We start from the raw sequence: 15,355 nt of genomic DNA on the forward strand, positions 1-15,355 counted from the left end.
CAGAAAGGAAAAAAAATGTATGAAGTACTCAGCATTTAGTAGGAACTTAATAAATCATAGTTATAAGTACTCATTCAACAAATATCAGTTGAAAATCAACATGACTCAAGCCAAGGTGCAGACTATTACTAAGAAAAAGATTCTTATCTGAATATTTAATTATACTTGCCTCAAGGACATAACAGTTGTGTAAGAAATGAGAAGTTAAGTTTCTTTCAAATGAGAAATTTTATTTTTTTAAATAAATTTATTGAGTAAAAACCATATAAATGGTGAAATAATTGTGAAAAGAATTGTTAATTCTGTCATTTTTGTTTGTATTCACACAGTAATAAACCAAACACTAGCTCTCTTTTGCACAGTATATGTTTGCTTGATTCAAATTTATATTAGAGTTCTTATTGAGGAAGCATTGCCCTGAGGCTTCCAGAAAAAATTTGCTCAGGACCACAGCTCTACAAGTTTTAAGACAGCCTCTGAGATAACCCAGGGCTATGTTATTCATGAAATTCTCTCTGATCTTAATAGCCTCTGACCTGCACAGGTTGGTAATGACCATGAAGATAGAAGTCTGCAGCACAATGTTGCTAAATGCATTCATATTTTAAAAGTAAACAAAAATGAAATGTAAATTTTCTACCCACTCTCAGTTAACTGAAGGAATTTAAAGTAAAGGAAAATAATTTATCCCAAATCTTCTAACTCCATCACCTGGGATAACAAACTGAGTACTCTTAGGATTTGGCTCTTAAAAAAAGAGGCCTTTTTGGCCAGAAACAGTGATCACTCCAGTAGCAAACCATCTCTAGCACCTAAAGTGTGGTTTTGAAAAATCATTTCTCACTGGGAGAAGGTCTCTTGGAGAACTGGATATTTTAGATATAGTATTTAGTCTAGTATTTAGATGTACTAGACAAGCCTGGAACAGCTTATCATTCCACATAGCAAGAAACCTATCAAAGAAAAGTAGGATCCTGGCCAAAGGACTCAGGAGTCGAGTTGAAGAGCTCCTGCTGACCCAAGATGGGTTACTTTGAGGTTCCAAAAGAATAAATAACACAATAGATTAAAACCTATAACATGCTTAAATCCAAAAGTTCATAATGATATTTTAAACAAAGAAATTAACTAATTGGTCAGTATCAAAGAGTAACAGAAAATCAACTATTTGTTTTGAAAACTAGAAAATGAAGGAAAAGAATAAAGCATTTATTATACATTTCTTACATGGACTGCACCACTGGGTAACCTATAGGAGAGGAAGGAAGTGTCTCTTTAGGAAATTATTCAAGTAAATAAAAGAAAAGGAACTGCAACTTCCAATGAATTAATGGATCAAGGCGACATATATTAATAGCTGCTAACATCTCCAAAAGAGAGACAACCAGATAGCATGTGTTCCCTGGTGAGAGAAGAAAAAACCCACTGATAGTCTAGAGATCAAATGTGAGTCTGATCAAGCCTTTGGATCCAGCTGCCAATTTCAGGAAACATCAGGACATAAAAATACATGGAGCCTCACCGAGAGTATGAAATCAGAAAAATCCGGACTGTATGAATCTCTGCATTCTTCGACAGATAAGTTATCAGCAAATGACAGGGGTAGAAGAGGAAACTGTAGATTAAAAGGCATAGCTAAACTAGAGTGTCTAGGTATGCATTGAGATAATCAAGTTACTTTTAAAAACATAAAGTATTACTGTAAACGTGATGGTAATGGCTACTTTGGGGGGTGGGAGCAAGTTGCAATTAGAATGGGATACCTGGCATGGTTTTCTGGAGTGGATAGAAAAGCGCTACTTCTTGAAATGATTGTTTGGGTTATAATAATCCGTTAATCTACATATTTGATTTGTGTGGTTTTCTAAAAGTATTTTTGTTTTTAAATAAAAAAGATTTTTTTTTAAAAAAAGAGGCTCTTTGAATGGGTATGAATGATAAAGAAGAACGTAGTCTCCTTCCCTTGGCCCCTGTGCTAGATACTGTCAAGAAATACATGTTCTCCGTCAGGACTTTGCAGACTACATATTGTTCAAATGAGAGATTCAGACCCAACCTGACTCCTCAGCTGAAGAGGAAATTCTTGATCTGTCAAGTCCCAGTCAAAGATAATCCCTAAGAGTGGTTCGTGACCAAACACATTCTGCAAGATGGGCATCTTTTATTCACTCATTTATTTATTTACTTATTCATTCACCCATTACAAATTTTTTTAGACTGCCTAATTTGTTCTATTCTCTGGAAATATAGAGATAAAAACTCAATGAATTTGAAGAGATGTACAATAAAATCATGACTGATGATACTGTAATTAATGCTAATATATGTATGTGTGTGTGTGTGTGTGTGTGTAAGGGTATATGGAAGCATAGAAAAATTACAACTAATCCTCATTTAGGAAGACAGAAGACATCTTTAGAGAAAGTGGCGCTGGAGTTAAAATTTGAAAAATGGATACAAGGTAATCCAGTGACTGAGGAAGGGAAGGAATTCTAGACAGAGGGAACTTTTGGAGCAAAACCAACAAGATATGAGAAGTCAAAGCATGTTTGAGAACTGCACATGGGTCAGTCTACCTGAAGGCCGTTTGTAGCGTGGGTCAAATTTAAGTGGAAGAGTAGAAAGTAGAAAAATTTAAGCATAGATAAGGTTTTACAGATAGAAATAGGACAGAGATAATGGGATGCCCAGGAGTGAGTAGGAACTATTTGTTTGATGGATAGAGGATGGATGGAAGAATGAATGGACTATGAATGGATGGGTGAGAAAATAGTTTAAACCTAATTCTCAAGGGTACTTGCAACTGTGAAAAGATTTTTAAGCACAGTAATATGAGCTGATTTGCATTTAAGAAAAATCACTTTAGCAAATGTGTGAAATGCAGAGCGAAATTGGAAGATTGCGGAGAAAAACAAGAGTCCAAGTGAGAAAAAATCACAACCTGAACTAAGGCAAAGACAGTGAGAATGAGAATGGAATGAATTTGAGACCAATGATCGAGTCAAGAGAGGTGATGGTTTTGATACGGGGAAGGCTGATGAAAAAGGCAGATTTGCTTTCACATTTCTGCCTTGGGTTGATGTCATTAATATGGTCTTGAAATTACAAAAACTAAGTGAGAAAAATATTTACAACATATGCAGAATCCAATAGGATGACAATTAAATATCTTACAAGGCAAAGGGAGAAAAAATCCAATTAGCGCCAAGAAGAAAATCAGCTGAAAATCTTGTGAGGGGTTTGCAGATTCATCAGATGTGAGAAGCAGGTAATGTGTAACTCGGGACGAGGGAACAGACTTCAAGTCCAGCCCACCTGGAGGAATTAACATCACAACTGGAAAGCTAGGCTGACAGGTGGTGGCATAAAAAACAAAACTTCCCCTTGCATATTAGTAGTGTAAGACCTTGTATCCAGCCCAAACTGCCTATTGTACACAACCTCAGCCAGCTGAGAAGGGAATCCTGCAAATCATTAAATCATTTGGAGTGGTAACGCCAAAATTGTATTAGATGAAATAATTATATTCTCAACCCCAGGAAGAGTTTAACTATGTATCAAAATTATGAAGTAAATAAAATCTGTAATATTAATATTTTTGTGTGAGCAAAAAACTCTGTGCATATGGGATATTTTAGGTTTAAGGGAATTTTTCCTCTTTGTAATTTTGTATTTCCAATACAAAATGTATAAATGATTGTTGACATAGGCTTGTGGTTTTAAATTGCAATCTTACTGGGTTTATAAACAGTACTGAAACATTTTAGAGAATGTAAGATTCAGCATACATATAAGTTTAATTTACTAGATTTACAAGAAGTGATTAACTACTTGGGAAGGTTTTATTCGTCTGTGAGTCAAATGAAGTACTTTTGAAAGAACTCTAATATAACGGATATTTACATGCACAGTTTAGAATGTTTAAAGAAATGTATGCAACTGGTTAAAACAAATGTAAGTGATTAAAATTACCATATTAATATAATAACTAGTACATTTGTAGGCTAGACAAAATATCAAATATTAAAGAAGATGTAGCTTCTGAACAATTTTTTCTGGGTCTGTAAGCCACCCATGAGGGCATCAAAAGAAACCACATTGACAGTTGATTGCTGGTCTTCACCACAGGGGCTTCAGGAGAAAGAACAATCATGGAGTTGAATGATGAGATGCCTGTGGGATATGCAGACAGAGATCTTCAATAGACATTTTGAGACCTCGGTTATATTCTGAATGTTTATTGTTTTAAAGACGAGCACTGAGTGCCTATCACATCCCATAAGCCCTGGCAATATAGTAAGGAAGAAAATAAACATGATCTGCAAATACTGCTAGAGAAGACAAATGGTGAACATGAAAAATGTAAATATTGATAAGCGCAATCGATAAAATTAAAATAGTGTGAAATGATAGTAACTAGGGACTACTTTAGATTAGGTGGGCAAGAGATGTTTATCTAAAGGAGTAAAATTTACACTGAAATTCTAATTATTCAAAAAGAATCAGTCTTCTTACAAAGGTCCTGTGACGTGGCAGAAATTAGCTCAGTGAGTTTGAGAAAAAGAAAAGCTCTCTGGTTGCAGTCTAGTGGGTAAGGAAGGGACTAGGAGCTGAGGTCAGAATCTGCAAGGGTTCTATATTGTAAGAGAAGGCAAGGAGTTTGGATTTTATTCTAAGTGTGGTAAGAAAATTTTAGAGAGTTTTGGGCAGAGGAGAAAGATCTAATTTCAATTTGAACAAAATCACTGCATGAAGAAGGGGTGTTAGAGGGGCAAGAGTGGGGCAGCAAGAGCAGTTCCAGGACATTGAAATTGTCATATTGAGAGATGATGGTGAATTGGGCAAGGGTGAATCAGGGTCTGTTTTATAGGCAGAGGCAAAGCTTGATGATGAGGGTGGGTCAGGTGGGAAGAATGGAAAAGAGAAAGAGCGGAATCAGTAATAACTCATAGATTTTTGGCCTGAGGACATGAATGAATGTTGGAGCTTTTGTACCGACATGAGAAAGACACAGGAAGGAAGAGATTGAGGAGGTGGGGTGCAAAATTCAATAGTTTGATTTTTGTCCAAGAATGCTTGAGATATTTATTATCATTTATGTGGAAAAGTCTAGTAAATGGTTGGAGACAACTCTAGAATTCAGGAAAGTGATTAGGATTAGAGATATAGATTAGGAGGTTATTGACATATACCATATATACCTAAATATAATACGGTATGTTTTCTTCCTAAAATGATAGCTCAGAAGAGAAAGAATTCTTACTTGAATATCTCACAGGATGGGGCATAATAACAGTTATATCAGTAGACTGACTTTATGAATTGTTATCAGAAGTCAGAGAAAGCCATGAGAAATATGTAGAATTCAATGAATGGAGATAGCCATAAGAACTTGAGGATCCTGAGGTTATATGTAAGAACAAAGGATTCCATCAAATTCGCAGATCATTAAAGTTAAAGAGAAAACATATTTCTATTCCTTATGATCCCAAAGAGCCAAAACAATGAAAAATCCAGTCAAGTGATCAAGCTGAGTAGGACCTGCTAACTTCTATGAGTAGAAAAAAGAGTTATTCAGCATGTCTAATATGAATCCAAATAATAAGGCTATCTATCTATTTCAATACATAGAGTCATTGATATAGCAACTATAAATAAAGTTAAATGTATCCCATTGTAGTGACAAGAATCCAGTTAGTTTCATGACTGTGATCTCTGGTTGTGTGTAAACTCAGTTAACTAGGATGGTAATTGTCTTCCTTAATAAGTATGCATCTTTTACCAGTGTATTTATGTCTAATTTATTTAATATTGTTGACTATAACCAGTGTGATACGAATTTATGCTTCAGTCTACATCTAGGGGAGGCCAGTTGCCTACATCAGGAATTCACATTTCAGGTGTAGTTAGCAAGCATTTAATTGGAAAGTTCACATTCTTTGGGCGGCTAATAAATGCACTTCAACTGTGTTTAGCTCTTAGCAATAGCTGGAGCCTTGGTAAGTCATACCATGCATATAAGAAATGGGCTTCTCATTGCAAAAATTAGTAATACCAAGATAAAATTAGAGTTATTTAGAATGTTGTTTAGATTGTTTAGAATCTTACAAAGACATTCCCTCAAATTTGAAGGAATGAACATCCAGAACCCTGAACCTATACGTTTGGGTATAGCACCCTAGGCTGGATCCCTAAATGATCTTCTGTCCAGCTTCCAGTTCTGAAAACTCTTCGTTGACTGTCTCCAATAGATGACTGGCCAAATCCTGACACAAGAGTATTGCTGAATTTGCCTTAGGTAGTAAGTCTTTCATATAAGAGGCTTTTGAGCATCAGAAACAACAGAGAGCTATGACTTCAAGAGGCTCACAGAAACAGGTTACATAACGGTGAAGTGATTACTCACTAAAAGACGTTGGAGTGGCAGGTAGAATCTAGTCTGTCACTTGTTTACATTATTCCCTGGTTGTGGGGAGGAGCTCATTTTCACCTATTTATTAACTGCAAGTGACAATAAACATTTACCAAAAATAACTAACTGGTTTCGGCTAGTTCACAAACCCAGCTAAGAATGCCTGTCAAACAACCTCGGTAACTGTCTTCCTAAAAAAACACTTATTTTTCAGTCCTAGTAAGATATGAAATTAAGTTTAAGAAGATTAGAAAATCAAGACCAGAGTATTACCATTTTTCTGTTAAGAAGGAATCTGTGCATATTTGGTGATATATGTGGTTGTAATGATTACAAGTTAACCTATTTGAGTGACCACTTAAAATCCATAACTGAATAATTGATGCTTTGGAATTTGGAGTTTAACTCTTATGGCGTTACAGTATTCGAACATTTACAAGAACTTGAGTTTAACCTATGTTTAAGTTTATTTTGTTAGATTTATACAATTTTTTTAGTACTTGGAAACGTTTACCTTTTAAAGGCAGATAATTGAATTAACTAAAAATGAAATCAAATAGGTTAAATTTATAAATACAGCTTAAAATACTTGAAGATGTTTTGTTAACCAGGCTTGTAAAGAAAAACAAATATTTTTCAAAAGTCCCTTAAAAAAGATTGTTAAAATTTGCTCTATATTTAGATAGAATGTAGAGATTTGTAAGCTGAACTTTGAGAAACATACTATGATAACTTCAATATATTAAATATTAGATTTTTAAAACAGAAATAAACCCTATTTCTGTGCAAAGAAAACAACAAACAAATCTCAAGGATATCAAAAACACAGATTAGCAGATAACTCTATTTGAAAATTAAAGTAGTTTTTAGATAAAACACAGGCACGAAGACTTCAATTAACTCTAGCTTCGGGTGCTGATGGAAGCCATCTTACACACAATGGAGGCATAGAAATGAAACACAGATCATACTAGTACTATGGAAGATATGATCTCACAGTCATTAGTGTTGGGTGTCCTTATAACAAACCTATTGAAATTACTTAAAGATAGCAATCACATTATGGAAATCATGAATACGCATCCATAAGACAAATGAAAATATAGCTGCCCTAATGTTGTACAAATACACCTAATGGGATAAAGTTTCCAGTTATAATGTCATACACAATTCCAAAAGTACTAAATTTGAAAAACCAAAACAGAAGTGAAGATGGATGTATTCAGGAAAACTGTATTCAATGATTTGAAAGTAGCTCTAGTGATGTCGAGACTGATGTCAAAGGCCACAAGTGAAGATTTTGCATGTAATTATTTCATGAAATGTGAGAATGAAACGAGTCATGTCTCTACATTAATCCATTATTTTATGGAATGTGATTGTTAATATGTGCAGTTAAATTACCAAGTAAACATTTATTTAGCTGGTTTATCTATATCCCTAAAAGTGTATGTATTGTTAAGATTTTAAAAACTTTTTCTTTGATCTTTTCTCTGGGAAAATTGGGAAATACTTTATGTTCGAAGTTATCTTATATTTGGAAGATAAAATTAAGGCTTTGGGACTGGATAAGATCCTATAGGTAGAATGTGTCCAGCTACAGGTTTCATTACATCTGGATACAGGATTTAAAGTGGAGAAAGGAGGCAAAGCTAGCAGAGGAGACTGAGGAGCAGCCAGTGAGGTAGGAGGGAACCTGGAAGAGGTGAGATGGTGGAAACCAAAGGGCAGAGGTTTGAGGGGAAAGATAGTAGCCATCCGCATAAATACTGAGGATAGGCTAGGTAAGATAATAGAGCGCTGATCCTTGGATGTGGTGCACGGAGGTCACTGGTACACTTATGAAAGCAGTCTCTGAGAAGTGGGCAGTGGGGTAGGGCAGAAGCCAAAATGGCTTTAAGAAGAATGGATGAAGGGGTGACATCACAGACTCTATTGGCTCCTGCTACCCAAAGCTGCCTGTGTGCCTTTGGCTCCACCAACCATTTCTGCTGCAGGCTTCAAGGGTCACCCAGCAGCCCTCCTTCTGGATCAGGGAGCCCTGTGGGGATCCAGTTCTTCCTCTTCCTGTGAGTGCCAGGCCCTTCTCACTCTCTGCCAGTCATGTTGGTTTCCCTTTTCTTCCCATAAGAACAAAACTCTCTTTAGAGAGTTAAGAACAATACTCTCTTTAGCTATCCTTGAAAATAGTGTCTTGGGGCTAGCCCCATGGCCTAGTGGTTAAACTTCATCATGCTCCACTCTGGTGGCCTGGGGTCACCAGTTCGGTTCCCAGGCGTGGACCTATACCACTCGTCAGCCATGCTGTGGCAGCAACCCACATAGAAAGCGGAGGAAGATTGGCAACAGATGTTAGCTCAGGGCTAGTCTTCCTCAGGAAAAAAAAAATAGTATCTGTATGATATAATTTGCTAATATAGCAGTGTGCTCTGCTGGGGCAGTGATGTCTATGTCCAGATTTGGCTCATGGTTGAAATATAAATGGAGGTCAGGGCAGTCTTGCCCTCAGGTATCAGAAGACATCAACATGTGGAGGAGTCAAGAATTCTCTGAATGCCAGCCAAAATAAGTGCCTTTTTAAAATGAAAAGTGAGTAAATTACAAATGCCGGGGGAAAATATCTGATTTTATCATTGAATGGTTTATGATTCGAGACATAGACTAAGGTGTTATGCAAATGCATTTACCTGAACTATACATGATTACACATTCTTACTTATTAATGGCTATCTTAGCAGCTAATACATTCTTCCTAATGGCGAGTTTTCAGTTGGTATGGGCTTTCTGCCAAAGCAAAAGCTGGACTAAGTTGTTTGAAATAAAATCAGAATATTCTTGCTTATATTTTATTTCAACAAAAATTAAGGCAACAGCAGAGGCTTGCTACTGAAAGGTAACCTCTGAGTCAGGGAAGATCACTTAGAATTACATGGGGCTATCCTTGTTATTATATTTAGACACATGACACACTTTAATAGATTATATTTCTTTCCTGTATTGTTCTCTATCGTGATCTTTTGGTGTCTATTTTGGCTTCTCTTCACCCCTATCTACACACTCTACGTATATGAAAGAGAGACATCAAGTGGGCATTTCAGGCTGGTAGCATTTAAGGAAGGAAGAGTTTTTCCATGGGGTTCAGCCTAGGTCACAGGGGTTTGGCATAGGATTAAAGCAAAATCTCCACCTGATAACAAAGTACAACTTTGCCTTTTTCTCTGTAAACGTATTTCATTCAATAAGGTGTAGCTATTTTAGGGCTGGAATCTGGTGCTCTTTGGTCATTTGACAGAGTAACATCGTTTGGCAACAGTTATGGTTTCTTGTCCCGATAAGAGCATAAATCTTGGGGCCAGCCCCATGGCCAAGTGGTGAAGTTTGCGCGCTCCGCTTCAGCGGCCCAGGGTTTCACCAGTTCGGATTCTGGGCGCAGACATGGCACCGCTCATCAAGCCACGTTGAGGCAGCGTCCCACATGCCACAACTAGAAGGACCCACAACTAAAATATACAACCATGTACTGGGAGGATTTGGGGAGAAAAAGCGGAAAAAAAGAAAAAGATTGGCAGCAGTTGTTAGCTCAGGTGCCAATCTTTAAAAAAAAAAAGAGCATAAATCTTTTGAATCCATAAACCACTTTTAAGTTTCTTATGTATCAGCCACAAAGCTTGATCATACTGGCTATGTCAGTTAATCTTTCAATGATCACTAATTATTGCCATGCAAAGGGCCTCATGAAATACTTGTTGAAAGGAATGAAATGTTTACCTTTGAGTGTTTTTTTTTCATTTAAAGCCTCTAAGTGAAGAAGTTAAATCCAACACCTACTCTTATTTCCAAAACACTATAGGAAGAATAAGATTTTAATGAGCAATACTTTTGGAATGCCAATTGGATGGAGTAGACACATAGGAGGGTGTTCAAAGGTTAAACAAAAAAGACTCAGCCGTTACCCCCAAGAGCTTCGTATTTCCAAAACACATTGACAAGCACATATGAAACAGAAAGGGGATTTCAAAGAAGAAGGACATTTTGTCAAGTTGAAAGACAAAGAAGATCAAATGTTTTCTTTAGACTCAAGTTCAAAGCTGATGAGGGGCCTGGTGGCATTCCAGACTGAAATTCAGAGAAAAAATATTTTCTTTAAACTTTTCTTTTATCCAAGAAAAAGAGTTTCCAAGCAAATAAAGCTCCACTAAACATTACTCCTCTTTTTTTTCCTGATTGTCTGGTAGCATTAAATACATCATTTCTTTTTAAAGATAGAGATACTTTCAGCAAAGTCAGATAATTTGATGAGCTCATAAGGTAAATTATACCCTCATGGGGTTAGATAGTATTGATGCCAGATACTCAAAGTTAAAACTGTAGAGACTAAATGAACCTTGCTTTCACTGTTTTTTAAACACCGTTTCCTTCTCTTGGAGGCTAAGAAAAACTTGATATCTAAGGTTAGAATCAAGAAATAAAGGAACTTTTATACTAAATTTGTATAATAAGGAATAAACAAATTTATAGAGATGTTACACCAGTAACATGTAAAGCTCACTTTAAAATGCAGAGTATGTCTGTGTGTGTGTGCGCGCATGTGCAAGCCCTGTATATTTATAATTGTGATTCTACTATACTGTAGTTATTTCCTGGCATTAACGATATAAGAATTATGTGTTGCTTTACAGTTACACAGGCTATTTAGAGAATCTGTTGCTATCTTTACTCTGCTTTTTATGCCTGTGTTTAGCACACAGGTTTTGCACAAAAAGAGCTATGGTCTTTTAACTGGTACATCCATGGACTCATGGGACTCCGCAATTGCATTTTCGGGGCTGTGCAAGGTCTCAGATATGAAAAACAGTCACAGAACATTTCTTCTCTCTCTGTACATTTTCTTATATTAATTCAAGTGTGGAATTCTTCATGTACACGTAGCCCAAGGAAGTTGTACTGTGATGAAATCTTACTTCTCCAGTGTTTAGAATGAGTTTGTTTTGAGATTTCCTTAATGACTTAATCCTCATTGGTCTACAAAAAGCTCATAGGCAGTATTGAACAAAGAACTCCAAAGACCAAATACAACAACCATGATGACTGTCAGTATCAATAATTTAGCATCTTTTGTTTTCATTGCAGCCTGGTGACAGTATCCTAAAGAGTACAGAGCTTCATCAGTCAGTTTTCAATTTCTTCGTTAATGTGAACACTATCAGACAATGTGCTAACATGTGGAAGATTTTGTGTTTTCCACCCTCTACTTCCTCTTTTGGAGGAATTGTATTGCTATAAATTTCTTCACCTGATTTATGGTTTAGCTATCAATTACTTTACAGGAAACTCTGAGGCATTTAAATTTCATTTGGAAATAATAACTATTCTATGTGAAAACATTTGATCCTGTCATCACATGCAACACGCCAAAGTGTTAACACTCTCATTTAAGGTTTCGGAGCTAAATCAGTCTGTTAGTTTCCTATTGCTGCTAAATTACCACAAATTTAATGGCTTAAAGCAATGCAAATTTATTATCTTGCAGTTCTGCAGGTTAGGAGTCCAAGACAGGTCTCACTGGGCTACAATCAAGATGCTGATGGGGCTGTGTTTCTTTCTGGAGGCTCCAGGGGACAAACCATTTCCTTGCTTTTTCCGTCTTCCAGAGGCTGCCCATATTGCTTGGCTCATGGTCTCTTTCCTCCATCCTCAAAGCCAGCGAGAGAGACTCAAGTCCTTCTGATATCACATCACTGTGACCTTTTCTTCTGCCTCTCTCTTCCACGTTTAAGAACCTTTGTGACTAAATTAGGCCCATCCAGATAACCCAAAATAACCTCCCTATTTTAAGATCAGCTGGTTAGCAAACTTATTTCCATCTGCTGCCTTAATTCCTCTTTGCAATGCAACGAAACATCGTCACAGTTTCCTGGGATTAAGACGGACATCTTTGGGAAGCTATTATTCTGCCTACCACACTAAGATAGATTTTTAATGCCGCCAAAAATCTAAAAATCTATCCATGAGTCAGGATCTCATGATCCTTCTATTTAAGCCTCAGGTACATATGATTAAGTTAACAAATTTTATTCTGAATAATAGTGTTCATTTCCTGTGAAGATAGACACAACTATATGCAGTTCTAAAAAAAAAAAAGCACAGTTTTTAAACAGTTTGGATAAACTTCATGATCTACAGCAGACTCCTGAATAGGGTGGAGAGCTAAACTAAGCGATACTTAGGGTTCTTCCTAACTTGTAAATCTCTAAGGAACTAAGGATCTGTAGAATGCTGCTCTTAATCCCTTCCTCTCAGTCACCATGGAGCCAAAGATGCTTAACTTTTTTAGGGCATAGAAATTAATAAGAATAAAATGCTCCCCAAGACATCCATCAAAACTCCAGGATTCTCGTCAAGTTACCCTTCAGACTTCTCTAAATATGGAAATCTAACTTATAAATTTTTTTAAAATAAATCAAGGATTGCTATTTGCCATTTCTCCTGACAAGTAAAGACATGTCTTTTCATTAAACCTGCAAATAAATACAATTTCCAAAACTTACATCACCCAAGTATAAAGTTGGTAATAAGAATTATTCTTATTTTACTGATGGAAAATCACTGACAAGATTTTTTTAAGGCCAGATTACTAATATAACTGAGTTAGAATTAGGAATAGTTATGCACAGTCCTGCAAGTAGATGTTTGTTGCCCCTTTTTTCTCTGGTGGGTTAAAAACACTAAAAGAATCCTTATAAACATGGATGGAAAATAATATCTCAAAGATGAGTCAGCTCTAAAAGACTAGTTTCTATGTAGTAAAATATATCTAGATTGTGACTGCAGCTCAGGTAGAACGGAGTAGAAGGGACCAGATTTACTCTCCTTCCTGGAAGAAAGGGGGAGAGAGGAGAAAAAATATATAAAATAGCAGTTTTAAGACACAAGACGTGAGATAATGAAAGGGATAGTGATCCCTAAGAGATGAGAAACAAAGAAGAGGAGCCTTACAATTGGCCCAACTTACTGCCTTAAGAGATTCTGCAGGTCACACCGCCCAGAAGGGGAACCCAGGTGGAGCCCAGCAGATGCCCTGAGTGGAAGAGAAAGAGCTGAGAGTCTGGGCAGACCTGCAGCTAGACTTCTCAATGTAGTATGAGAAAATTAGCAATTTGCAGTTTGCATATTCTTTTGACTTTCCACAAAGATTCATTATCAGAAACACTCTGGCCTTTATATACATTATGTTTTAACTCTGATTCCTTAATAATAATGCTTCAGTATATCTAATTTATCATTGTACTATCTCTGTCTGATCACACAAAATATGATTAAAGATTTAATATATTAAGTTTCATCCTTTGAATTGTTCCCATTAGGCAAATAAGTAACCAGGGTCATTCTGTAAGACACGGGTGTGCATGCTATACGGTCTATTCACTTTCTGAAATGGACTAATGCATTCTGCACAAGCAGAAGTTTGTAGGTGACTTACGAAGGTCACCCTTACACACATCATTATGATATTCCAGCAAAGAGTTTGCCAAACCATGACCAAATGAAAAGGAGGAAAATATATTTGCCCCATGATATTAAGTGTCAGCTACTAGATTCTGTACAGGGATATTAGCTTAATAGCTATTTGTCATAGATGGGCAGCAGTGAGCCAAAATAGCCAAACCAGTTACTTGGTCACCAGGTGCATGCTTTGCCCTGAGAAGGCCTTGATCCAGCCAAGGCAGCTCTGCAGCTGAGGCAGACCCTCAAGCTACCTGAACGCTGCTCCTCTGTTTGTCCCAGCTGCTTACCTGGCCGCGTGACTCAGACATTTATCCCCCAGGGCTCTAGGCACCATGCCCTTCACAGGCTTGGGTGGTTTGCCGTGTCCATTATGGCCACAAGTAGGCAAAGGAACACCCAGAAAACCCAAGTGAATCACCTGGGTTCCACTCACATTCCACCAGAGAAAAAAGGGGTAACAAACATCTACTTGCAGGACTGTGCATAACTTTTTACTGGGATGACCACCCTTCAGCCTCCATGTTACCCATCCTTGATTTTGTCTAATGGTACAAAATGAGTAGGACTCATTGGCTGCCCATTTTCTTTTGCCCCTAAGGATGCTGTATTCTGTTAACTTCTCCATAACTCTCTGCAGGCCAGGCGCCCTTGGCTAACCACTCCCATCTTGTCATTATGATAATTGTGACCCCCTGATTTTTGGCAATTAGGCGCTACCACTTGGCCACTATTATTTCGGGGTCTTATCACCCATTGCCCTCAGCAAGCTAAATAATGTAATAGTTTGTCTCTATGGTCAGCAGTAGCCTAGGATTATCACTAAACTTTTTAGCGACCCTTGCGGCCCTGTTATCAGCATATGTCTACATGACCTTGTTAAGAGGTTTGTTCGCTGGGCCTTCCCATGGAACAAAATCATCTGATGGATCTTCCACCTAAAGATAATCTATCTGTTCCAGCATATCCACTTCCCTCAATCTTTTAATCCTTTCCATCTGCCACAGTAATACTGGCACTTGAACTTTGCTCAGAATTGGCCATTGCTTTTTCCACGTTTCTAGAAGCCATCCTGGTAGTGAGTTCACACCATCTCCCGGGATCCTAGCCAGGGTGTTAAATCTTGTTAATTTCAGGTAGCTCTTATCCTATAACCCAAGGACTCAATGCAGATGCTGCTATCACACCGCCCCCGTAATCTCACGTTCTGACCCTCTTGATCAACACCTTCAGATGCCTGTCTCAAGCAACCTCTCCAGCTCCTCCCAGTATATACTGGCCAATTCTTGCAGCTCCTTTGGGATATAGCCTGTTTCTTCTGTCTTCTCTTAAACTGAGTTTTGCTTAACCCTAAATATAGTTACTTAACCCTAATTCTAGGCCTAGTGGCCTAGGGATAGGGCAACTCCAGAAGTGAGCACATGTTGCCTCGGGCGAGAC

Source organism: Equus caballus, chromosome 2 (assembly GCF_041296265.1).
Source record: "Equus caballus isolate H_3958 breed thoroughbred chromosome 2, TB-T2T, whole genome shotgun sequence".
In the NCBI taxonomy this organism is placed as follows: Eukaryota; Metazoa; Chordata; class Mammalia; order Perissodactyla; family Equidae; genus Equus; species Equus caballus.